This window comes from Heterodontus francisci, chromosome 4, assembly GCF_036365525.1.
Source record: "Heterodontus francisci isolate sHetFra1 chromosome 4, sHetFra1.hap1, whole genome shotgun sequence".
Lineage (NCBI taxonomy): Eukaryota > Metazoa > Chordata > Chondrichthyes > Heterodontiformes > Heterodontidae > Heterodontus > Heterodontus francisci.
The window spans coordinates 83,739,413-83,766,416 of NC_090374.1; positions in this window are offsets into that span (position 1 = coordinate 83,739,413).

A 27,004-nucleotide genomic window follows, 5' to 3' on the forward strand; every position below is an offset into this window, starting at 1 on the left:
TAAGTTGAACGGCAAAAGAAGCAATGGCGAAGATATTTTGTGATAAAAACATATTTTCAGTTATTGAGTCACCAATATCAGTGGCCCTGATAATATAGTGCATACAACAGTATGTTCTCTGACTCACTGTGAATAACAATACAAAAAATCTAACATAGAGGTGATTCTTTGCTCGGGAGAGCAGCACTCAGCACATAATTTTCCATTCATTAAGGTTGCTGGGCAGCATTCACACCATCAGTGGCAGTCGCCCATGCTTCCCACCTGTGCTGTCATCTGGCCTGCTGCCCAAAATACTCACATTCTGTTCCCATTGCCAAGCTCAGAGCTTTGCTTACGAACACTTTTTTGTTGTTGTCTAGCAACTGCCATTGATGACAAGTATTGAATGCTCCTCATCCACTTTTACAAACCTTCAGCCATTTAAATACTGCTAAAGTATCTGATTGAAAGAAAAAACCTTCAGGATGCCCTAATTCACTTCACAGCCAATGAAGTTGTTTTTTGAAGTGTAATCATTGCTGCGATGTAAGGTAATGCGACAGCCAATTTGTAACAGCAATGTCTCACAAACAGAATTGAGATAACATTTTTAGTGTTGATTGAGAGATAAATGTTGACCAGGACACCAGGAGAATGCCCTGAATTTCTAATAGTGCCGTGGAATCTTTTATGTCCATCTAAGAGGGCAGATGGGACCTTGTTTTAACATCTTATTTGACAGATGGCACTGCTGATAATGCTTGTCTCCCTCAGTACAACAATGAAGTGTCAGCCTAGATTATGTGTTCGTGTCTCTGCAGTAAATTTAAACACCTGATTCAGAGGAAAGATTGAACCAAGGCTAACAGTCTTTCAAAAAAATATTCTTGATGTCAGGGGTTCGCTAGCAAGGTCAGCATTTATTGCACATCCCTAGCTGTGATACAAAAGGTGGTGGTGCAGTCTATGTGTTGCAGATACTCTCAGAATGCTATTAGATGGTTAGGTAGGTAGTTCCAGGATTTTGACCCAAGGACAATGAAGCAATGATGATATTTGTCCAAATCAGGATGCTGTGTGGCTTGGAGGGAAACTTGTACATGGCGGTGTTCCCATGCAACTGCTATCCTTGTACCCCTAGGTGGTATGGGTTGCAGGTTTTGGAGGTGCTGTTGAAAAAGCCTTGCAGAGTTACTGCAGCACATCCTGTCGATAATACATACCAAAGCCAAATTGGTAGGTGTAGTGGTTGTTTATTGGCACACAGATCACTCCTTTAACAGCTAATTACAGGGCCTCATTGTAACCAACTTCACATTAGCTGCAAAAAAATGTGGTGATGAGTGTAGTGTTTTGAAAATTGCAATGTGCATTTTGTCCACTTGAGGCTAACATACACAGATGCCAGCAGAGGTGCTGGAAAATGAAAGTATAAGAATAAAGAAAAATCCATTATTTTCAACAGCATGCAGTCTCATATCTTTTATTAAACTCGGCTGAATCTTCCTTCAGTCCCGAGAACACCACAATGACGATGAGGTAAATAGAAAATGGATGGTGAAAAACAGAAAACATTGCTTTCAGATATGAAACTTTTGGACGGTTTTTGTCTGCTTTCTGAAGACAGCATTTTAAATTGGAGACTGTTAGACACACACAGGCAGCTTGTACATTGTATATGCACACACTGATCTCTCCAAACTAACCATCCAATCAAAAAAGAATATTTTAACATCGGAGCATTGCAGAGAAGTTTCCTCTGAAAGGAACGTGATGCTGGATCCTTGATCATGCATTACCATTGCGTTGCTGATCAATATGGCATTGTTTATGCCCAATCTACCACCTTTTGATGTACATTCAGAGTCATCATTTGTATTCACACATTAGCAAAATGGCTACGACGTTTCAAAGACACAATGGCAGGTTTCGCAATCACAGATGTCAAAGTGAAAAAGGCCTTACTTCTCCAATATGGAGATGAAGAATTAGAAGATATCTTTGAGATACTTACGCCTGAGCAACAAGACTATGACTCAGCAAAAAATGCACTCACAAGCTACTTTCCACCCAAGAAAAAAATCATTTACGAAACTATTGTCTTCTGATGCACAAATCAAGAAGCAAACAAGACAATTGACCAATATTGCATGTGACTGAGGCAACTAGCAACCAAATGTGACTTTGTTGATGTTGAACATGTTGAACGGGAAATCAAAACACAAATAATCAAAGATTGTCTCTCTAATCAACTATGCCAAAAAGCACTTGAGAAAGACAGAAAGCTGTCAGAGCTTTTGGAATTAGCAAGATCATTATTGCTTTCAGAGTCCAGAACTACTGAAGTTGAGGCTGCCAACAGAAACTACCACATTCCAAGTTCAACTCCTGTGAACACTATTCATCACTCATGTTCTAGGAAATCACCTGCAAAGCAACAAAAGCCATCTCAGAGTTGCGACTTGTCCAACGAATGTTTCCATTGTGGTAGTGCTTACCCACACTGGATGGAGTGTTCTGCTACTGGTAAACAGTATAAAGGCAATGGAAAACCCAACCAGTTTGCTTGTGTTTGTCGCTCATCAGCAAATCAACTACTAAGACCAATACCAACAGAGCGGTGCCATGTATGCATACCACTGCAAAAAAGGTGAGAGAATGTAGCCAATATAGAGGCGAATGGCCCTGAACATACTTTTGCGGTCTCTCCCAGACACAGCAAACAGCCACGTGTGACCATTGGCTGCTCGGATATAGATGCTCTCATAGATACAGGAGCATCTGTCAACGTTATGAGAGATAAAACATTCAACAAACCTCAGGACTGCCCCATTCTCTGCAAATCAGGGAATATGGAAATTTTCCCTTAAAACAGAGACAAACTGTTGAAAATTCTTGGGACTTTTAAAATGCCAGTCTCATTCAAAGACACGAGAACGAATGCTCTATTCTATGCCATATCTGCAGAATGTGACACGCTTATCAGCTTCCACGCAGCAACAGATCTGCACATGATTGCAGTCACATATGCAATTCCTACACAGAACAATAACATTCTTGAACTGTATGCTGATCGTTTCACTGGTATCGGCAAACTGAAAGGTGTTACATGCAAGCTGCATGTAGATCCTAATGCGCCTTCAGTTGCACATCAACGGCAACAAATACCACTCCAAGTCAGGAAACAGACAGAGAAGGAACTTCGGAACATCGGACTTAGGAGCAGGAGTAGGCCATTCGGCCCTTCGAGCTTGTTCTTCCATTCAATAAGATCATGGCTGGTCTGGATGCGAACAACGCCTACTTGACCATGACATTATTGAGAGGGTTGGGGATGAGCCTACCCCTTGGGTCTCACCCATACAAGTCATCAAGAAACCCAAGAGCGAGAACCAAATTAGAATCTGTGTTGATATGTAATCACCAAATCAAGCCATATAATGAGAAAGACACTTGACACCAACAATCAATGATATCATAGAGAAAGTGAATGGTGCGAAACACTTTGCTAAACTTGACCTCAATGCAAGCTACCCTCAGATCAAGCTTGCGGAAGAATCGAGATATTGTAAATAAAAGCAAAATACTGCAGATGCTGGAAATCTGAAATAAAGACAGAATGTGCTGGAAATACTCAGCAGGTCTGGCAGCATCTGTGGAGAGAGAAGCAGAGTTAACGTTTCAGGTCTGTGACAAAAGGTCACAGTGGTGCAATGGTTAGCATCACAGCCTCACAGCTCCAGAATCTCGGGTTTGGTTCTGGGTATTGTCTGTGTGGAGTTTGCAAATTCTCCCTGTGACCGCGTGGGTTTCCTCCGGATGCTCTGGTTTCCTCCCATATGCCAAAGACTTGTGGGTTGATAAGTAAATTGGCCATTGTAAAAAAGAAAAACAATTGCTCCTAGTGGAGGTAAGAGAATTGAGGGTAGGTGGGGATGTGAGAGGGAAAATAGGATTAGTATAAATGGGTAGTTGGTGGTCAGCACGGACTCGGTGGGCCAAAGGGACTGTTTCAATGAAGCCATTGCAAATGCTGTAGATCCTACAAATGTGCAGGAAGTCCAGAGTCTGCTAGGACTCATCACATACAGTAGTCATCTCATTCCTGACCTCACTATGCTATCTGCCCCTCTACGTGATCTGACCAGTAAGTAGGAATGGACTAAAAGGGCGGCACGGTGGCGCAGTAGTTAGCACCGCAGCCTCACAGCTCCAGCGACCTGGGTTCAATTCTGGGTGCTGCCTGTGTGGAGTTTGCAAGGTCTCCCTGTGTCTGCATGGGTTTCCTCCGGGTGCTCTGGTTTCCTCCCACAGCCAAAAGACTTGCAGGTTTATAGGTAAATTGGCCATTATAAATTGCACCTAGTATAGATAGGTGGTAGGGGAATATCGGGACATGTGAGGATGTGGTAGGAATATGGGATTAGTGTAGGATTAGTATAAATGGGTGGTTAATGGTCGGCACAGATTCGGTGGGCCGAAGGGCCTGCTTCAGTGCTGTATCTCTAAATCTAAAAAAAAAATCTAAAAATCTAAATCACACAAACAGGTGGTACACCAGATCAAATGATGTTTGTCATCAAGTTGCACAAATGCCTATTTCAACCCTAAGAAAACTACCTAGCTCATCGTGGATGCAAGCCTGTAATGGCAAGCAGGTCATTAACACCTTTAGAGCAATGTTATTCGCAAACAGAGAGAAGCGTTCTCAATTACATGGGGTATCTTACACTTTCATTTCTAATTATATGGAAGCGAGTTTAAAGTAACAACCAATCACGCCACTAGTGATCTTGTTCAGCAAGCCACATAACAAACCGCCCCCTCGAATAAAACATTGGATACTCAAACTACAAAGTATGAGTTCCAAGCTGAGTATCAGCCAGGCAAACGCAACCCAGTGGACTGCCTTTCACAACATCCGCTGCCGACAGTCAGCCCTACTAGTTGTGAGGAAAACATTGCTGAGCAACATCTTAATTATATTAGCATAAATGCAGTGCCAAAGTCACTAAAACTAGCTGACACCAAAGCAGCAACAGAACAAGATGTGGCTTTGCAATGATGCTTGAAGGCTATTGAATCATGAAATTGGAAAAACGCGATTGAGGAAGCGTCTACAAACGAAATCATTCACACACTACAAGGTCTGCACAATCTTCAAAATGAGGTCACTATTTCAACCACATCTGATCTCGTATTACACAACGACTGTACTGTCATTCCACACTCATTGAGGGAATGTGTTGTCAATATAGCACATGAAGGACGCCAGGGAACTGTCAAAACCAAACAACTCCTTAGGGAAAAGGTTTGGTTCCCAGGAATTAACCATACGGTAGAGCACAAAATTATTTAGTGTTTGCTATGTCAAGCAACCACAATGTCATATCTTCATGATTCTCTCAAGATGTCTGAACTACTTCCAGGACCATGGATTGAAGTTAGCATTAACTTCACAGATTTGCCCACAGATGAACACCTGCTTGTTGTCACTGATGACAATAGCAGATTCCCAATTATGTAATTAGTTATGGCAACTTCAACAAAAGCAGTCACCCAAAGCTTGACTAGATCATCGCCATATTTGGATTCCCTCAAACGGTAAGAAGTGACAATGGACCCCAATTCAACAGTGATGAATTCAGCAAATTTGCAAGCTACCCAGGGTTCACTCATCGAAAAATCACATCCCATTGGCCAAGACCTAATGGCGAAGTCAAAAGATTTATGCAAACCTTGAAAAGAGGGATATGTACAGCTACAACTGAGAACAAGTCATGGAAGCAAGAGCTATATCACTTTCTTCATAATTACAGAGCGACTCCCCAACTCGACTACTGGAAAATCTCCAGCCACACTAATCTTTGCATATTCTACGTACAGACATCTTCCTGAGCTACCCTGCAGAGCTAATGATCAACTTGTACGCAAACGCGATCACTAACAGGAGGATCGAATGAAGGTAAATGCAGAGCAAAACATGAAACTTAGAACTACACTGCTAAAGACAGGAGATAAAGCACTTGCGAAATGTGATGGTCTTGTTGGAAAACAAACAACCCCTTATGACATCCAAACATTTGTTGTGACCAACTGTTAGGATCAGGTGAGGAGGGGGTCACAAGGCTTCCCTCTTGTCCTTCCTCTTATTGGACCGCAACAGGGTTTATTCCTTTTTAAACAGTGGATGTGCATAGCACTTCAGTGAGTGTTTGACCTTTTACCTTTGTTGTGATTGTAAAAGAACCAATTGGACAGGTTTTCTTGAGTTTAAATAAGAAAGAGGTGAGTTTATTATACTTAAAAATCTAAACCCGATCTAAATAAAATAATAAAATTACGCTACGCATTCACACACACACTCACATGAGAATCATACACATACAAATAGATTACAGAGTGATGAGGAGTAGATTTGTGGTTAGATTAGAGTCCAGAACAAATAAAAATTACTACACAATCTGCGGGGTTGGGTGGTTCCGTTGTCTTCTGGCTGAAGTTGTGTTCTTGAAGTCTTTGGCTGGTAGAAGTACACTTTGTGGCTGGCCCAACTGGTTCAGGGTTTTCTTGGAGGCAAAATTGTGGTGGCTTTCTTCCCCTGGTGTCTTTGTCTTGGATCTAGCAAGCAGCAGTTAAGCTTCACACGCCCCAACACACCTTCTGGGGAGAGAGAGAGACAGACAAACAAAGAGACAGAGACAGCCATTTTTGCTTCTGCCCAGAATGAGTCATTGTTTGTCTCCTTTGTCCCAGGGAAACTCCCACCTTTCACAGAGATGGACAGATGGTCACATGACTGCCTCAGTGTATTGTCTGGAACCTTCTAATGAGATACAAGTTTAGGAATTTTGGTCCCCCAGGCCTCAGATTGGTAACATTTACATGTGGAAGGGTTGGCCCTTTCAAGGTTAATGTTCCAGGATGGCTTTTAATGTCTTCCTAATGAAAGCAATCTCCTGTAGTTCACCCATAGAGCAAACCATTGTTTTGGATACAGGTTTATCAGACATGTGTCTCCTCTTTGAGGCCTTGGAATGTGCAAGATGTTCAAATGCAAATTGTTGTGGCCATCTTGGCTGCTGGCTTTTAAAAAAAAGTTAACTGTATAATTCCAGCTCTTTTTGTTTCATTAAAAGTTTAATGTAGGTTTCCAATCCATGAATTAAAAAATCCCCCTTTGGCATGGCAAGTTTTCTTCACACCGACAAAAAAGGATCAATGATCACTGCTAAGCACAGTTCACAAATCATCACAACAAACACATTATTCTTCAAAGCACTGAAAACACCACTCAAAAGCATTGAATCTGATTCTGACATTGGCACCTCAGATGAAGGACATGAGTCAAATGAGACTACATCTGATGTCAGATGATATCCTATCCGTGAGAGAAAACGTCCATCATACCTAAGTGACTGTGTTACGAAGTGAAGAATTTATGTTTAAGTTTTTTTTACAATTTTGAAACAAACCATTGAAACATCCTACCTCATTTTCTAAGAAGGAGAGGGTTGTAGTATTTTGAAAATTGCATTGTGCATTTTGTCCACTAGAGGTTAACATACACAGATGCCAGCAGAGGGAATGGAAAGCGAAATTAAATAAAGAAGAATCCATTGTTTTCAACAATATGCAGTCTCATATCTTTTACTAAGCTGACTGAATCTTACTTCTGTCCTGAGAACACCACAATAAAGGACTAAAAGCGTCACAGAAAGCAGGTACATCATAAACACGAACAGCAATTTTATTTGGAAGAGTGTCTGCACATTTTTCGTATACTGTGAGAAATTTCTGGTAATTTATTGCCAAAAAGTACAATAATAAGGTCTGTGAATTATCCTCATGTTTTTGAAATGAACACCTCTGAACAGACTTGAGATTTGACCCTTCATCTGCCACAGTATTAACAGTGTTAATGTTTACAATGCTTACAGCATTGATTGAACAATGAATGATGATAATGACTTTTATCAGATTCCTCAGAGGAAGACATATGAGTCAAACATACTAATGAACAAGAAGAATCATAAAGGATTGCTGAAGAAATGGAAAAAATATTGAAACATCACAATACCGTGGTTAATATATAAGAGACGACTCCTCATATGGGAAAAAATCAGCCACAATCTCACTGCAGTCATGCATTTCTGCTTGATTAGTGGTCTCCTGGCTTTTCAGCATTTAAATAATTTCAAAACTATACGTTTCTCACGTGTGAAGGAAGTACTGTGGCAACTAGCAGGTGTTGCTGTACAATGTTGAATGAAGCCCTGGAGCAACTGGGAGAATTAGATGTGCTGCTGGAGGAGATGCAAAATTTCAGGGCTGAAGGCTACCCTCAACCTGAGTCAAATTGCAGTGAGCATGGCAGTAAGTGACCAGCCATTTAAGTGCAGTTACACATGTGCAGTCATCGGAGGAAATGAGAATGAAGATCCTACCATTCTTATTAAAATAAAGGGAGCTATAGATGGAACTCCCCTTGACTGTGTAGGTATCTGCAGAGGTCTTGGTCAGTTGCATCCACAATGTAACTCCAGTAGATTTCTAGCTTGCGGTAATCTGGAAAACATATCCAACAAAAAGACAAGCAAGTTACCATGTAAACACCTTTCAACTGGAGGCAGTGAGTGGAGTTAAAGGAGAAGCTGTTCAAGATGAGAACAACTAGAGACTATATTCCAGGACAAAATTAACTGCCATTTGGAAAAGTATGGGCTAATAAATGAAAGTCAGCATAGATATGTTAACAGAAAATTGTGCTCACGAACTTGATCGAGTTCTTTGATGAATTAATGGAGAGCATTAATGAGGGTAGTGCAGTTGATGTTGTGTATATGGACTTTCAAAAGGCATTTGACAAAGTATCACATAATAAACTTGTTAACAAAATTAAAGCTCATGGGATTAAAGGGACAGAGGCGACATGAATACAATATTGGCTAAGTAATGAAAAGAGAAGTTCTGCTCTTCTCGCCGACGGGATTTTCGTTTGTCTCTTTTATCTCTTGCCCCACCCCCACCTCACTTGCTTATAAGCTGTGACTTTTCTAATATTTGTCAATTCCGAAGAAGGGTCACTGACCCGAAACGTTAACTCTGCTTCTCTTTTCACAGATGCTGCCAGACCTGCTGAGTGGTTCCAGCATTTCTTGTTTTTATTTCAGATTTCCAGCATCCGCAGTATTTTGCTTTTATTATATGAAAAGAGAGTACTTGTGAACTGTTGTTTTTCAGACTGGAGGAAAGTATACAGTGGTGTTCCCCAAGGGTCAGTAATAGGGCCGCTGCTCCTTTGCAGACATATTAATGTCCTGGACTTGTATAAACAGGGCATAATTGCAAAGCTGACAGGTGTTATAAAGCTCGGAAATGTAGTAAACAATGAGGTGGGTAGTAACAGACTTCAGGAGGACACAGACAGACTAGTAAAATAGGCAAACACATGGTAAATGAAATTTAATGCAGACAAGTGTGAAATTATATATTTTGGTAGGAAGAATGAGGTGAGGAAATATGAACTAAATGGTACAATTTTGAAGGTTTTTAAAAAATTCATTCGTGGATTGTGAGTGTCGCTGGCAAGGACAGAATTTATTGCCCATCCCTAACTGCCCTTGGTGGTGGTGAGCCGCCTTCTTGAACCGCTCCAGTTCATGTGGTGCAGGTACACCCATAATACTGTTATGGTGGAAGTTCCAGGATTTTGACCCAGCAACAGTGAAGAAACAGTGATATAGTTCCAAATCAGGCTGGTGTGTGGATTGGAGGGGAACTTGCAGGTTGTGGTGTTCCCATGCATCTGCTGCCCTTGTCCTTCTAGTTGGTAGAGGTTGCAGTGTTGGAAGGTGCTGTTGAAGGAGCCTTGGTGAGTTTCTGCAGTGTATCTTGTATATCTTGTACACTGCTGCCACTGTGTGTCGGTGGTGTAGGGAGTGAATGTTTAAGGTGGTGGATGGGATGTCAATCAAGCGGGCTGCTTTGTCCTGGATGGTGTCGAGCTTCTTGACTGTTGTTGGAGCTTCACCCATCCAGGCAAGTGGAGAGTATTCCATCACACTCCTGACTTGTGCCTTGTAGATGGTGGACAGGCTTTGGGGAGTCAGGAGGTGAGGGACTTGCCACAGAATTCCTAGCCTCTGACCTGCTCTTGTAGCTGCAGCATTAATATGGCTTGTGTAGTTATGGTTCTAGTCAATGGTAACTCCCAGAATGTTGAAAGTGGGGTATTCCGCAGTAGTAATGCTGTTGAACGTCAAGGGGAGATGATTAGAATCTTTCTCATTGGAATTGGTCATTGACAGGCACTTGTGTGGTGTGAATGTTACTTGCCACTTATCAGCCCAAGCCTGAATGTTGTTTAGGTCTTGCTCCCTGCGGGTGTGGACTGAATCAGTATCAAGGAGTTGCGAATGGTACTGAACATTGTGCAATCATCAGTGAACATCCCCACTCCAGACGTTATAGAGTTACCATTACACTGCTGGGTATATTCTATAGGTCACCAACTAGTATGAAAGATGAAGAGGAGCTAATTTGCAAGGAATTTACATGGAGGTACAAAAACTATAGAGTAGCTATAATGGGGGACTTTAATTATCCTAACATAGACGAGGATAGTAATTGGGTAAAGGGAAGAGAAGGGGAAGAGTTTCTGAAGTGTGTTCACGAGAATTTTCTAAACCAATATGTTTCTGGTCCAACAAGGAAGGAGGCATTGCTGGATATGGTTCCAGAGCATGAAGTGGGACAAGTGGATCAAGTGACAGGAGGAGAATAGTGATTATAGTATCATAAGGTTTAGGTTAATCGTGGATAAGAGCAAAGAGCAATCTAGAATAAAATGATTTATTGGGGGAGGGCCAATTTCAAAGGGGTGAGAAAGAATCTGGGCCAGGTAAATTGGAATCAAAGATTGTCCGGCAAATCTGAAATTGAACAATTGGCTACCTTTAAAGAGGAGATGGTTCGGGTACAGTCAAGCCACGAGGAGGAAAGTTAGGACAAACAAAGCCTCAGTTCTCTGGATTACAAAAGATGGAGAGTAAGATGAATCAGAAAAAGGGTGCATTTTATACCCGAGCCAGGTTTTAAAAAGAAATAAGAGCAGCAAAGAGACAGCATGAGAAGAGACTGGCAGCTAACATAAGGGAATCCAAGGTCTTCTATATACATATAAATAGCAAAAGGGTGGTAAAATGAGGTGTAGGGCCAATTAGGGACAAAAAGGGGATTTACACATGGAGGCAGAGGGCATGGCTGAGGTACTAAATGAGTACTCCACATCTGTCTTTACTAAGGAAGAAAATGCTGTCAAAGTTGTCGTGAAAGAGGAGTTAAAAATTAATAAAGAGGAGGTATTAGAAATGCTGACTGTACTTAAAGTTGATAACTCAATAGACCGGAAGAGATGAGGGAAGTAAGGGTGGAAATTGTGGAGACACTGGCCATAATCCTCCAATTCACCTTAGATACAGGCATAGAGCAGAGGAATGTACAAACGCAAATGCTACACCTTTGTTCAAAAAAGGGTGTAAGGATAAGTCCAGCAACCACAGGTCAGTCAGTTTAACTTTGGTGGTGGGAAAGCTTTTAGAAATGATAATCCGGGACAAAATTAACAGTCACTTGGAAAAATGTGGATTAATTAAGGAAAGCCAGCATGGATTTGTTAAGGGAAAATTGTGTTTAATTAATTTGATTGAATTTTTTGATGAGGTAACAGAGAGGGTTGATGAGGGTAATGTGGTTGATGTGGTGTACATGGACTTCTAAAAGGCATTTGATAAACTATCACATAACAGGCTTGTCAGCAAAGTTGAATCCCATGGAACAAAAGGGATAGAGGAGGCGGTGGCGTAGTGGTATTGTCACTGGACTAGTAACCCAGAGACCCAGGGTATTGCTTCGGGGACAAGGGGTCGAATCCCACCACAGCAGAAGGTGGAATTTGAATTCAATTAATAAATCTGGAATTAAAAGCTAGTCTAATGATGGCCATGAAACCATTGTCGATTGTTGTAAAAACCCATCTGGTTCACTAATGTCTGTTAGGGAAGGAAATCTGCAGTCCTTATCTGGTCCACATATGACTCTAGACCCACAACAATGTGGCTGACTCTTACATGCCCTCTGAAGGCACTCAGTTGTATTTAACCACTACGAAGTCAATAAAAAAGAACGAAACTGGACGGATCACCTGGCAACGACCTAGGCACCGGAACAACAATGGCAAACCCAGTCCTGTCAACCCAGCATAGTCCTCCTTACTAACATCTGAAAGCTTGTGCCAAATTTGGGAGAGCTGTCCCACAGACTAGTCAAGCAATAGCCTGACATAGACATACTCACAGAATCATACTTTTCAGACAATGTCCCAGACACTGCTATCACATCCCCGGGTATGTCCTGTCCCACCGGCAGGACAGACTCAGCAGAGGTGATGGCACAGTGGTGTACAGTCGGGAGGGAGTTGCCCCGGGAGTCCTCAACATCGGCTCTGGACCCCATCAGGTCTCATGGAATCAGGTCAAACATGGGCAAGGTAACCTCCTACTGATTACCACCTACCTACCGCCCCCCGCCCCCCACCAGCTGAACACCACATGAAGAAGGCACTGAGGGTGGCAACGGTGCAGAATGTACTTTGGGTGGGGAACTTCAATATCCATCACCAAGCATGGCTCGGTAGCACCACTACTGACCGAGTCCTAAAGGAAATAGCTGCTAGACTGGGTATGCGGCAGGTGATGAGGGAACCAACAAGACGGAAAAACATACTTGACCTCGTCCTCACCAATCTGCTTGTCGCAGATGCATCTGTCCATGGCAGTATTGGTAGGAGTGACCACCTCACTGTCCTTGTGGAGATGAAGTCCTGCCTTCACATTGAGGATACCCTCCATCATGTTGTGTGGCACTACCCACCATGCTTAATGGAATAGATTTCAAGCAGATCAAGCAATGCAAAACTGGGCATCCATGAGGCGCTGTGGGCCATCAGCAGCAGCAGAATTGTACTCAACCATAATCTGGAACCTCATGTCCCGGCATATCCCCCACTCTACCATTACTATCAAGCCAGGAGACCAACCCTGCTTCAATGAAGATTGCAGGAGGACATGCCAGGAGCAGTACCAGGCATACCTCAAAATGAGGTGTCAACCTGGTGAAGCTACAACACAGGACTACTTGCGTGCCAAACTGCATAAGCAGCATGCAATAGACAGAGCTAAGTGATCCCATAACCAATGGATCAGATCTAAGCTCTGCAGTCCCGCCACATCCATCCGTGAATGGTGGTGGGCAATTAAACAACTAACTGGAGGAGGTGGCTCCACAAATATCCCCATCCTCAATGATGGGGGAGCCCAGCACAAAAGTGCAAAAGATAAGGCTGAAGCATTTGCAACAATCTTCAGCCAGAAGTGCCGAGTTGATGATCCATCTCGGCCTCCTCCTGAGGTCCCCAGCATCAGCGACGCCAGACTTCAGTCAATTCGATTGACTCCGCGTGATATCAAGAAACGACTGAAGGCACTGGATACTGCAAAGGCTATGGGCCCTGACAATATTCCGGCAATAGACCTGTGCTCCAGAACTTGCCACATCCCTAGCCAAGCTGTTCCAGTACACCTACAACACTGGCATCTATCTGGTAATGTGGAAAATTGCCCAGGTATGACCTGTACACAAAAAGCAGGACAAGTCCAAGCCAGCCAATAACCGCCCCATCAGCCTACTCTCAATCATCAGTAAAGTGATGGAAGGTGTCATCAACAGTGCTATCAAGCGGCACTTGCTTAGCAATAACCTGCTCAGTGATGCTCAGTTTGCGTTCCGCCAGGGCCATTCTGCTCTTGTGCTCATTACAGCCTTGGTTCAAACATGGACAAAAGAGCTGAGCTCATAAGTTGAGGTGAGAGTGACTGCTCTTGACATCAAGGCAGCATTTGACCGAGTATGGCATCAAGGAGTCCTAGCAAAACTGAGGTTATTGGGAATCAGGGGAAAAGCTCTTCACTGGTTGGAGTCCTACCTAGCACAAAGGAAGATGATTGCCGTTGTTGGAGGTCAATCATCTGAGCTCCAGGGCATCACTGCAGGAGTTCCTCAGGGTAGTGACCATCTCCAACAAGAGAGAATCTAACCATCTCCCCTTGACATTCAATGGCATTACCATTGCTGAATCCCCCACTATCAACACCCTAGGGGCTACCAATGACCAGAAACTGAACTGGAGTAGCCACATAAATACCGTGGCTACAAGAGCAGGTCAGAGGCTAGGAATCCTGTGGTGAGTAACTCACCTCCTACCTTCCCAGTGCCTGTCCACCATCTACAAGGCACAAGTCAGGAGTGTGATGGAATACTCTCCACTTGCCTGGATGGGTGCAGCTCCAACAACACTCAAGAAGCTCAGCACCATCCAGGAGAAAGCAGCCCACTTAATTGGCACCCCATCCACAAACATTCACTCCCTGCACCACCGACACACAGTGGCAGCAGTGTGTACCATCTACAAGATGCACTGCAGCAACGCACCAAAGCTCCTTCAACAGCACCTTCCAAACCTGCGATCTCTACCAACTAGATGGACAAGGGCAGCAGGTGCATAGGAACACCAACACCTGCAAGCTCCCCTCCAAGTCACACACCATCCTCACTTGGTACTATACCGCCGTTTCTTCACTGTCGCTGGGTCAAAATCCTGGAACGTCCTTCCTAACAGCACTGTGGGTGTCCCTACCTCACATGGACTGCAGCAGTTCAAGGCGGCGGCTCACTACCACCTTCTCAAGGGCAATTAGGGATGGACAATAAATGCTGGCCTGGCCAGCGTCACCCACATCCCATTAATGAATAAGAAAAAAGCATGGATGCAAAGTTAGCTGAGTGATAAGTATGATTGAGTCCTGTTGAATAATTGTTTTTCAGACTTGAGGACAAGATATAGTGGTGTTCCCAGAGGTCGGTACTTGGAACACTGTTTTTCTTGATATATATTAATGACCTAGACTTAGGTGTACAGGGCACAATTTCGAAATTCGCAGATAACAGAAAACTTGGAAGTATTGTGAACTGTGTGGAGGACAGTGATAGACTTCAAGAGGACATAGATAGCCTGGTGGAATGGGTAGACACATGGCAGATGAAATTTACTGCAGAGATGTGTGAAGTGAAACATTTTGCTGAGAAGAATGAGGAGAGGCTATATAAAGGATGCAATTCTAAAGTGGGTGCAGGAGCATAAGGGGTATATGTGAAAAAATTGTTGAATTTGGCAGGGAAGATTGACAAATCGGTTAATGAAGCATTTGGGAAGTGCTGTACAAATCGAGGCATAAGAATACAAAAGCAGGAAGGTTATGGTGAACCTTTATAAAACATTGATTTGACCTCAACTGGAGTATTGAGTTCAATTCCGTGCACCACACTTTAGGAAGGCATTGGAGAGGGTGCAGAAAAGATCTACAAGAAATGGTTCCAGGGATGAGGGATTTCAGTGTCAAGGATAGATTAGAGAAGGTGGGGTTCTCATCCTTAAAGAAGAGAAGATTAAGAAAATATTTGCTAGAGGTGTTTAAAATCATGAAGGAGCTAGACAGAGTAGATGGAGAGAAACTGTTCCCATTGGCTGAAGAGTTGAAAATCAGCAGACACTGGTTTAAAGTGATTTGCAAAAGAACCAGAGGCGACATGAGGAAAGCCTTTTTTCGCAGCGTGTGGTTAGGATCTGGAATGCACTGTAGTGAAGGCAGATTTAATCGTGACTTTCAAAACGATATTGGATAATTATCTGAAGAAAATGGATTTGCAGGGCCATGGTGGAAAGATTGGAGAGTGGGGCCAGCTGAGTTGCTCTCGCAGGGAGCTGGCATGGACACAGAATGGCCTCCTTCTGTATTGTAACCATTCTATGATTTTATGGAATAACTATGTTCTCACAATGTATTGTAGCTCAATCAGGAAGCCATGCAGAATGGCACTGAATCAGGTGCTTACTCCTCCCAGATGCCCTCAAAATATAGATGCTGCTTTGCACAATCTCAAATGACTTCAAAAGGTGCTTATCTTGAGCCACCAAAGCACATCTATTTGCATTGGTACTAGAGCAGATGATGCAGGGTGGTATGAGGTATTTTGTTCTATTTGGTCAATGGACTTTGACTCTGCCTTCTCTTGGAGACCTAAAGAAATGAAGAACATATTTTAGATCATTCGTCATAAGACACAACAGATATTTAAATGACAAGATATTGTAATGTACTATGCTGACATGCTGCTATATATATGTGTGTGACAGAATATATAGAATTACAGAGAATTTACAGTGCAGAAACTGGCCATTCAGCCCAAATGGTCTATGCTAGTGTTTATGCTCCACAGAAACCTCCTCCCACCCCAGTTCATCTGACCCTATCAGCATATCCTTCTATTCCTTCCTACCCATGTAAATACATCAATGCAATTTGCCTCAAATAGTCCATGCAAGTTGCGCATTCTAATCACTCTCTGGGTAAAGAAGTTTCTCCCTAATTCTTATGGAATTTATTAGTGAATATCTTAGAGCTATGACGCCTTGTTTTGGACTCCCTCAGAAGCAGAAACATCGTCCTGGATATTACCAGGGGTGGTGAACTAAGTGGGGGTGGCAGGTTGGGGATCAGGTGGTGGAGTTAGACAGAAGTCTGGGTTTCCCTGCATATTGTGCCATTTTAACTCCATGGTGTGTGTCTTTTGTACTTAACAAGTTCCTCACCAGGAAGTCAGCCAGATTGACAGGCTTGGCTCCCAGTCAGGCATGGAGAACTCCAGAGCAGGCAAGTTTGATCCAATATCCAGAGAGACGAGATGGTGTCTTATTGTGGGGATGACTCTGATTCCCTACCCCTGGGAGGGATTTGATCCTGTGGTGGGGGGGGGCGGGGTTCCAAACCTAGAGTCATAGAGTTTTACAGCACAGAAACAGGCCCTTTGGCCCAATGCGCCTGTGCCAACCATCAAGCACCCGTCCTAACTAATCCCATTTCCCCGCACTTGGCACAAGTCAGGAGTGTGATGGAATACTCTCCACTTGCCTGGAGAGCACAGTAACTCCAGCCGTCACTCGAGCTCCAAAACCCGAAGCTCAAGCTTCTGCAACCGAAGACACTTTCTGCAGACATGTTCGCCAAAGTCACATGGCATGTCTGCGACTTCCCACATTGCACAGGAGATACATTCCACTTGGCCAAGCTGCCCTGCCATTACTTACTTTTACAAGAAAAAAAAAACTTGCCAGTGTAATAACTTACCAGCTATTTACAATCAACTTTTATCCCCTGTACCTTTGAGGCTGAGAAAGAAAAAGACCGAAGAGCATCTTCCACCGCCCCCAGCCAACAAAAATACCCGCATTTAACTTATAGCCTCACTCCATACAATCAGCACTAGTATAGCCAGTGAATACTAAAAATGTACAAGTAACTATCTTAGGGCTTTAATTTAAAAGGAACCTTTTTTTAACGCCAATCAATCACAGTTATCCCCAGGCAATAACACCTGCTGCCCACCGACCAATCAGCGCCCAGAATTTCAGTGATGTCACCATTCTTTTTTTACTAAATCCAAACAGAGCGCGTGCAGCAACAGTCAGAGCGTCTGCCGCTGCCCCGGACATCAGGTTAGTGAAGGGCCTTGAGCCCTGCTCTTTATTTATAGATTTTCAGACCTGTTCCTTTCAGGTCTGCCTCCGCCCCGGATGTCAGGTAAGGATCCCCCAGGGAGGGATATGATCTGGGCAGAGGTTGGGGGTTGGGAGAGGATGAGGGGCCAATCAGGAGGGATCTGATTCCTGATCCCAGGGAGTCCAATCCTGTTGGGGGTGGGGGGTGGAGTTGGAGGGAGGATCTTTATATGGGGAAGGGTTTGATGCAGGGGGAGCTTGGGGAGCTAGGATAAACACTCCTGCTCCTCCTGACTCACAAGTAGTTCTGTGAAGGCACTTAGATTCTCCCCAAAGCTGTCCTCACCTCCCTTCAGCTGTAGGGTTTCCCGAGGCCTGGGAAACCCAACAAATCACTTTTAAACCTGAAAACCAGGCTCATTAACAACTGCCAACTGCCTCACGGGAGTGGATTGGCTACCCATTCCTTGTCCCGTCTCTGTTAAACCCAGAAGTGGGCGTGTTGGAGGCAGGTTGGAGTTGATTTTCAGATTTTAAAAATCTTAACATCTGACCCAACTTCAGCCCACTCATTTTGGGCATTAAAATTCACATCTTCTCAACATCTATCCTATCAACCCCTTTATAATTTTAAAGACCTCTTTTAGGTTATCCCTCAGCTTTCTCTTTTCCAGAGAAAAGAGTCTCGGCCTTTTCAATCTTTCTTGATAGTTATAAAGAGTGAAATCCAAAGTTAACTATTAGATATAGGGTTCTTCAATCTTACCCTAAACCACAATATCTATTTTCTCTATCCCCAAAATCTCCAGAACCCTCTCCTCATAAGAGGTAAAATGTCACAAGCTTCAGTTATACAAGGCCTTCTCCTGAAAGTTGATAGCAAAAACGACATATAAGTACTATAAAACAAAATGGATGTGACCCAAAAGCCCAGAACAATGGTCATCTTAATTGTTTTACAAGATCAGGATAATGCAATGGGCAAATCACCTTCTACTGGTAACCTGGAGCAATGGCTTTTTAAAGCCATATGGTCTAGTTCTTATAAACAGAAACACCCTGAAGTCAGTTACCAGCTAACTCCTCTTAGACATATCCTGAAGTCAATTAGATCAGAAGTTTTGCTAAATTTTTTGACCATGAATTTCAATGGATGGAAATTTTTGTCAGTATGCACTCAAATTTCCAATTCCTCTTTGTTTGTAATACCCTGCTGGTGTTGTGGCATCTTGCAAAATTTACCCCATGCTGCTAAAATCAATATTTCTATTTATTTACATATACCTCAAGTTGCAGATTGCTGATTGATTCACCAATAAAGCAGCAGTGGTATGGAACACATTCATAAATTCAAACAGCTAACAAGAAATGTAAGTGCAAATTGTGTTGCCTGGCCCTCATAAATCAGATTACAAATGCTTTGAGGCAACAAGTACCTGATAGTTTAGGCATTCATAGACATCCATGATGGTGATGTTATGTTAATTAGCAGCAAATTCCTTGTCCCTTCCCAAGCTCAAGAAAAACAATTAAAAATGATTTGTTTTCTTTGTCTTTTTAAGATTGATTTGCATCTGTAACAGAGTATGGATCAATGGATAGATATGCAATTGCTAAAAGAATCCATCCCTAAAAATAGAAATAATATTGATTGTATTTTTATTTATATTGATGAAAAGTGACCCTACCATCTTCTGGCATCCCATTATAGATTATTACTGAAACTTGCATTGATTGCACATATATATTTAATCATTTAAAAGGTGAATATTGTGGAGAACAGCTAGAGAAAGCATTTGTCATCTTGAAATTGTGGAGATTAATGCTAAACAAACGTCTGGTGATCCCACAGTGCATAACATTTTGTGTCATAGATTTCAAGCCAATTCACTAAATCTCCAAACATTAAAATAGGTTAATATCAAAATGGAAATCATATTAAATAATGCGAGCCATGTTTCTAACAGCATCAACAAAATTCTTAATGTGATAATGTGAATTAAAGATGAAAAGACTACACACTTTTTATTTTTGCAATACATGATATGCATAAGAGACGGATCATTTCTTTTGAAATGTGATGACTATTGTTTATTGAAATAATGCTGATGGTATCTTATCAGTATTACACAGTCACATAAATATCATAAAGAGTTAATTTCAGTAAAAACCAACTAAAGCTCCGATTTTTGCTCAAGGTTGTGAGTCTTATAGGGAAGGGTTAAAGAGGACAGGAAATCGTTGGAACTTCCACAGCATGAGGCCTGGGAGATTTCAACTCTTGGGCCTCATGCTGTGGATCCTTTCAGTCCGCCATCCAAGCCAGGTGGGAATTTGAATCTGGTGGGCCACCAGGACTGTGATGCCAGGGGGCAGGGGTTTGTTATGGAGGACCCAAAACAATAGTCCCTAGCACTCAGGTATGGGGTGGATGCTGGGGGCTGGGGGTGGGGTGCAGGATGGTCAGGACAGCACTCCTACACCTCTTGGCTCACAAGGAACTAAAAGTCATAAAAGCCACTTACATCTCTGAACTTCTTCTAGCCCTGTCTCCTTTTCCAACCAGGATGGCATCGTGGGTAAGCTGCACAGGCCTTTAGTTAACATTGCAGTCGGGCCCTGCCATAACAGACTGAATTTTATTAGAGAGACACTGGTCCTGCCGTCGGGACCAGAACCGGGTACAAGGCATGTCGGGACAGGAGTGGCTGGCTGCACGCGATTCAGCGGCCAAATGAGCCATGAAAACCGACCTGTTGCGTGGTTGGGGTTGGGCCCGGAGGCGGGTAGAATGCCATCACTGATGCAAATCAATCTTAAAAGGACAAAGAAAACTAATCATTTTTAAATTGTTTTTTTTGAGTTTGGGAAGGGGAAAGGAATTTGCTGCCAATTAATATAACAGCACCATCATGGATGTCCATGGCCTCGGCAGGTGCTGGCGCCATTTTTAATGGGCTTCCAACCCTGCATTGAACTCTGCATTCTGAAGGCCTGGGAGAGGATGAGGTGATTGCAGAAACTAAATAGATTGCTGAAAGGAGGTCACGGATGACCCCATGCATCCCCTGATGCCTCCCTCCAGGAGCTTTTGGAGGCTGTAAGGGAGAGGAGGGACATCATGTTCCTGAGGGTCAGGAGGAGGAGACCTGGGAGACAAACCAAGCAGGCATGGCTTCAGATTGCAGAGGAGGTCAGCAGCTGTGGGGTCAGGCTATGCACAAGGAGATAGTGCTGCAAGCAGCTCAACGACCTCATCCGGGCTGTGAAATGAGTACCTTTCAATACTTTCATCCTCTTGGGCCTTGCATCAGGCAAAGCAGGGAGGAGAGGGATCAACACCCCAGACATGGGCAAAGGATCAGGGGATGCAAGATGACTGACAGTGGCACGGAGAGGTGGTCCTGAAAGGAAGCCTCCTGACTTAGCTCAATCTCGCGAGATCACTGGAAAGGGGACACATGAAGGAGGTGTCTGTGTGCCCTCATCAGTGGCAGCTGGACTGCCAGGAACCTTTGTGTTGGGATTGATCTCCTTTGGGGACCAACATCTCTCTTCCCTCTGTCTGCAGGAGAGAGGGCCCAAGACCGGTGGTGGGCTGCCCATTTTGCATGTTTTAACCCCCAATGGAAGAGGAGGCCATGAAGCAGGCTAGACCACAAGACGGCCAGAGCATGGCGGATGGAAAGGCAGAGGGACCTTCCCTAGACAGTGAGTAAGATCACCATGTGGCAGAAGGCTTCATCTGCAGTGATGGAGCCATACTGCTCATCAGGCGTCTGGTGCCAACAAGAGTCTGCATTGTTGGGGTGTGTGCTATGGCGGGCAGGCAAGCCCTTGACCCTTGCATGTCTCTATTTTCTCATGCAAGCCAAGCGGTGCCAAATCAGAGAGCTTCTGAGTCCGTGGGGGAGCCTGCCATCTCTGAGAGGCAGGAATAAGCCTCAGAGGGTCCATCGGCAATTCATACTCCTGCACCCTCCACCAGCACAGATATTCACACCTCATTGGCTTTGCGCTGTAGTTTAGATCTGGGCACACAAACTGGTGAGCACAGCGCACACGCACCAGAGTAGCTGATGGAGGCTCTGACAGCTCAGGCCTCTGACAGTCGGAAGACGGTGGGAGGCCAGGCCCATGCTGAGCCCCAGATTCATGACATATCTCTGATGTTGGCAGTATCAGGGGAAATGCTGCAGCTGCAGTGAGAGGTGCAACAGCATCTGTTGTGATATCACTTTAACAGTCTAAGTACTTCACACATGATCACAGGAAGTGACATCAACCAACACATTCAGTTGGAGTTGTGTTCATCACGCAGTCTCACGTGTATCATAAAGCTCTCTTGTAAACCTGTTACTTAACAATAAAGAGCCCACTATTTAATCATCATTCAGGATAAGATTGTTTGGTACATTATTGCTGAAGAAAGCAATAACACAACATCTGGCAGAGATGCCAAAGGCAATGCGTGCCCAATCAAGGCCTTGAGCTCCACACTGTCTCTGACTAATGCACGAGTGGTATTCTTCATTGAGAGATTGGCAGCTCTGATGGACAGCCACATCCAGCAGAGCACTCCTGCGGCTGAATTTTATGAGCACTGTTGTATGTTTGATTAGTCTGCCACCGTTTGTATATATGGCTAGACCAGCTGGAGAGATTATTGAGTCTTTAACATTAACTCTTATTACATTTTAACTATATACAGCTTTACATAAGTCTGTATGACTCCTCTGAAGGCATGTTGCATCTCTCGCCTGTCTGTCTCAGATGTGATCTCTTACACCATCATGGTGGGAGGTGTTCCTCACACTGTCTCAAACATTAACCCTTTCAAACCCTTATACTACAAGGATGACCCAGGTTCCAGCAGCAGACCTGGAAGCAGGTGCTGTCGCTGCATGTCACGTGTGGTTGGCCAACTGACCAAGATCATGTAGCGGCCAGCCACTTAACATAATGGAGGCACGGGGCCCATACAATTGCATGACAAGGGTGGGCTCTGAGGCACTGATGGTGGCATCAAATAACTCCAATGCAGGTGCTGGCGCCATTTTTAAAGCACTGCCAGCATGACTTATAATGCTGCCTTTCAGTGACGCAGTGAACCTGGAGGGCTACTGGAGCCCACTGATGGTATTTTGAACTCCTGGACCCCTCCTGCACCACTGCTGCAGCTGCTTGCTGGGACTGCGATTCCTGGACCCCCTGCACCAGGACTGCCAACTGTCACAATGGAGCTTGATCGAACTGGGACCATGTCCAAGGCAAAACACCGGATGACTTCACGGTTTAGCAATGCATCCCTGGAGATCCTCCTCCAGACTGAAAGGAAAAGTGGGAGGTCCTCTTTCCATGAGATAGCAAGAAGGAATCCTCCCACCTGACCAAGCCAGCCTGTATGGAGATTGCAGAGGAGGTCAGAAGCCATGGGGTCACCTCCCAGAACTGGGTCCAGTGTCGTAAGAGGGTCAATCGCAGATGGTGAAACTGGAATGTTCACACAAGAGAGTGAGGATTGTGTTCATGTGACCTCCACCACACTTCTGGAGATCCATATGACACCTAGCTGGCATAAGGAGATCTACTTAATGTAACCCACAAATGTTTGTGTTCACTCATTCAGGTCATTAAAAACTAGAGGCAAGCGCAGCCGCTGGGTCAGGGGGCTGCTATCAACCTCTGAGGAGGAGGAGCATTCAGTGGAGTCCCCGTCACATCATTCTCCTGCACCTTCCACCAGCGCAGATACTCTCATCTCAGTGGATATATGCTCAGGATTACATTCAGGGTCACAAGCGAGTCTATCATGCAGGCCATGATCGCTTGTTCATTCAAAGTTGAACTTCAACTTCAAGCCTAAGCCCAAGAACAGGCCTAGAGACAACCCATCAAAGAAATTTCGAGTCAGCAACCTGCAAACCTCATCTTGCAGAGATAGATATCAAACAACCTTACAGACTAGGCTGGAACATCCAGATCTCACTGCTGATTCCACTCCAGAAGAACTCTGGGAGCACATTAAAGCTGCAGCACTGGATACTTCCAACAAGGTCATCAGACCCAGCACCATGAAGAATAGGGACTGGTTTGATGAAAGTGACAAGGAAATTGAAGATATGCTAAAAATAAAAAGGTCAGCTGATCAGGCTCAGCCAGCCAGCCAAGAGAAAAAGACAGCCTACAGTCAAGCATGCAGCACCCTTCAACGTAAACTGAGAAACATCCAAAATGACGGGTTGATTGCACTTGCGGAAAAAACTCAACTGTACGCTGATACTGGCGACATAAGAAGTTTCTATAAATCTGTCGCTGGACCAGCACATCAAACCCAAAGCCCCCTGAGGAGCGCCAATGGCAAGACCTACACACCGACAAAGAGTCAGTCCTGGATCACTGGTCGGAGCACTTTGAAAGTCTCTTCAGTCCCAAGTGCACAGTGCATGATCCTGCCATCAATCACATCCAACAACAGCCTGTCAAAGAAGAACTGGATGAGAGCCCAAGTCTGGAGGAACCTGTGACCGCCATCAACCAGATGAAGAGCAACAAAGCCCCCGGAGCCGATGGAATTCCACCCAATGCCTTGAAGCATGGTGGCCCTGCCCTATACACTAAATCCATGAGTTTTTCACAGCCTGCAGGGAACAGGGCAGGATTCCACAGGATCTTTGTGATGCCGTTAACATCACCTTCTACAAAAACAAAAGAGAAAGATCAGACTGTTCTAATTATTGTGGGATCACCCTCCTTTCTAATGCTGGGAAGATCCTGACTGGAATACTTCTGAACAGGCTTGTGCCTACCATTGCGGAAGAAAACCTCCCAGAGAGTCAGTGTGGTTTCAGAGAAAACAGAGGCACCACAGACATGGTATTTGCACTCAATTACAAGAAAAGTGTTGTGAGCAAAACAAAGGCCTGTACATCACTTTTGTAGACCTCACCAAGGCATTCGACATTGTGAGCAGAGATGGACTTTGGAAAATCCTTGAAAAACTTGGATGCCCACCCAGATTCCTGGCCGTGGTGAAGCAGTTTCAAGTCAAGCAAAACGGCAACCTCTCAAGTCACTTCTGTATCTCCAATGGCGTGAAGCAGGAATGTGTGCTGGCCCCAACCCTATTCACCATCTTTTTCAGCACGATGCTGCAGCAGGCAACGGAAGACCTTAATGAGGGAGTTTATGTACGCTTCCGAACTGATGGAGGCCTTTTCAATCTCAGGTGTCTTCAGGCTCACACAAAGACACGAGAAAAACCCATCGTGAACTCCTTTTCGCCGATGACTGTGCTCTCCTGGTCACAGTCAGTCAGACCTGCAACGTATAGCAACACGTTTTTCCGAGGCGGCACAACTCTTCAGACTAAAATTCAGTTTAAAGAAAAATGAAGTCCTGCATCAGCCCACACCCAAGAAGAATATAGACCACCAAGCATTGTCATCGAGGGAACCGAGATGAATGCCATCAAGCAATTTACCTATTTGGGGAACGTCATCTCGTTTGATGCCACCATAGACAAGGAAATGGACAATAGGCTCTCAAGAGGAAACGGTACATTCGGCAGACAAGCATGTGTGGAGCAACCACAGCCTCAGAGCACAGACCAAACTCAAAGTGTACAAAGCCATAGTCCTCACCACCCTTCTGTATGGTGCCGAGTCATGGGTCCTATACCGCCGTCATGTACGCCTTCTAGAGCGCTTCCATCAGCGCTGCCTCCGCAGCATCCTCAAGATCCGCTTGCAGGACTGCATTACAAACATTGAAGTCCTGGAAACAGCCAACATCACCAGCATTGAGGCCATCCTCCTGTAAAGCCACTGTGTTGGGTGGGTCATGTTGCCTGGATGGACGACAGTCACCTGCCGAAGATCGTGTTGTATGGAGAGCTGACCAGGGGTAAAAGGAACAGAGGGGCCCCATGCAAACATTTCAAGGACTCCCTGAAGAAGTCCCTCTCTGTGTGCCACATCGACCATCACCAGTGGGAAGCATAGGCCATAGATTGTGATGCCTGGAGATGCTACATCAGGAGGGCTACCGACATCTTTGAGACTGAGCGAAGAACCAGCAAGGAAGAGAAAAGGAGAAGAAGGATAGACCCAATTGCCCCCAGCAGCGACTACACCTTCACTTGTACCCGCTGTCAGAGAATCTACCCCTCACAGGCCTGACTAGCCAACAGCGGGCCTGCAACCGATGACTACAACCTTCCCAAAATCTTCGTCTGTGAAGAAATGCCAAGAAGAAGAAGAGAAGAAGTGGGTATGTGCTTGGGATTAGATTCAGGGTCACAAGCGTGTGACAGCACTACGCACACACCCAAGCAGCTGACAGAAGCTGTGACAACCTCTGACATTTGGAGAACTGTGGGTGGCCAGGCCCATGCTGAGCCCCCAGCAAATGACAAGCCTCTGGTGTCGACAGCTCAGGGCATGCTTGAGTTGCAGAGAGAGGAAAGGCAACATCTGGCGGAGCTGCCAGAGGCAATGCGCGGCCATGAGTGGAGGATGGAGGAATCCATCCATGCCATGAGTGCTGCATGTCTCAGGCATGTGAGTGCATGGCTTCCTTCATTGAGAGGTTGGCGACCTTCATGGAGAGCCAGGTCCCACAGATGCGCACAGACCTCCACACCATCACCTTGGCCATGAGCTCAATGCAGCAGTGGGAAGGCGAGAGAAGAACAAGGTGCATGGAGTCTTCTCCAGCTCCTTGTCCTTCTCTGGTCAGCAGGGAGGTTCAAGTGAGCCTTGAAAGGGAGAAGGAGAGGCTGACCACAGCTGGGGGCTCCCCTCAGGATGTTTTGAGTGTGGATAGTGGCTCCTCAGCCACTCCACCAGTGAGCCCAGCTCCAGTAGCCACGACAACTGAGGAGGCTCCTGCACCTGTGCAGCAACGACTCAGCCGGACACAGCCTTCCAGGCCTTAGGCACCCAGAAGATGTCCACCGGGGTCATCCCAGACCAAAGGGCAGCATGATCAGCAGCCTGCCTCCATCTCAGCTGCGAGCGCAGGGGTCATACCGCATAGAAACACACAAAAACATATAAAGAAGAACACCTAGACACACTTGGGGATTCACTGGTGTATTACATTTGGCCTTTATATTGTTTTCTGCAATTGTTGTTATAAATTGAGCTCACATTCATTGTTGTAAAATGCTCATTCTTTCATGCCTGAATTGGGAGGTGCCACCTTCATCCTTGCTCCCTCAGTGCCCTACCAGTGTAGGCACAGGCCACCTTTGTCAAACGTCTCAGGTGTGCCAGAGTGCGGGGTGAAGCTGGGCACCAGGCTCGGAATCAAGATAGAGAGGAGTTGACAGGCGGAATGCAGTGA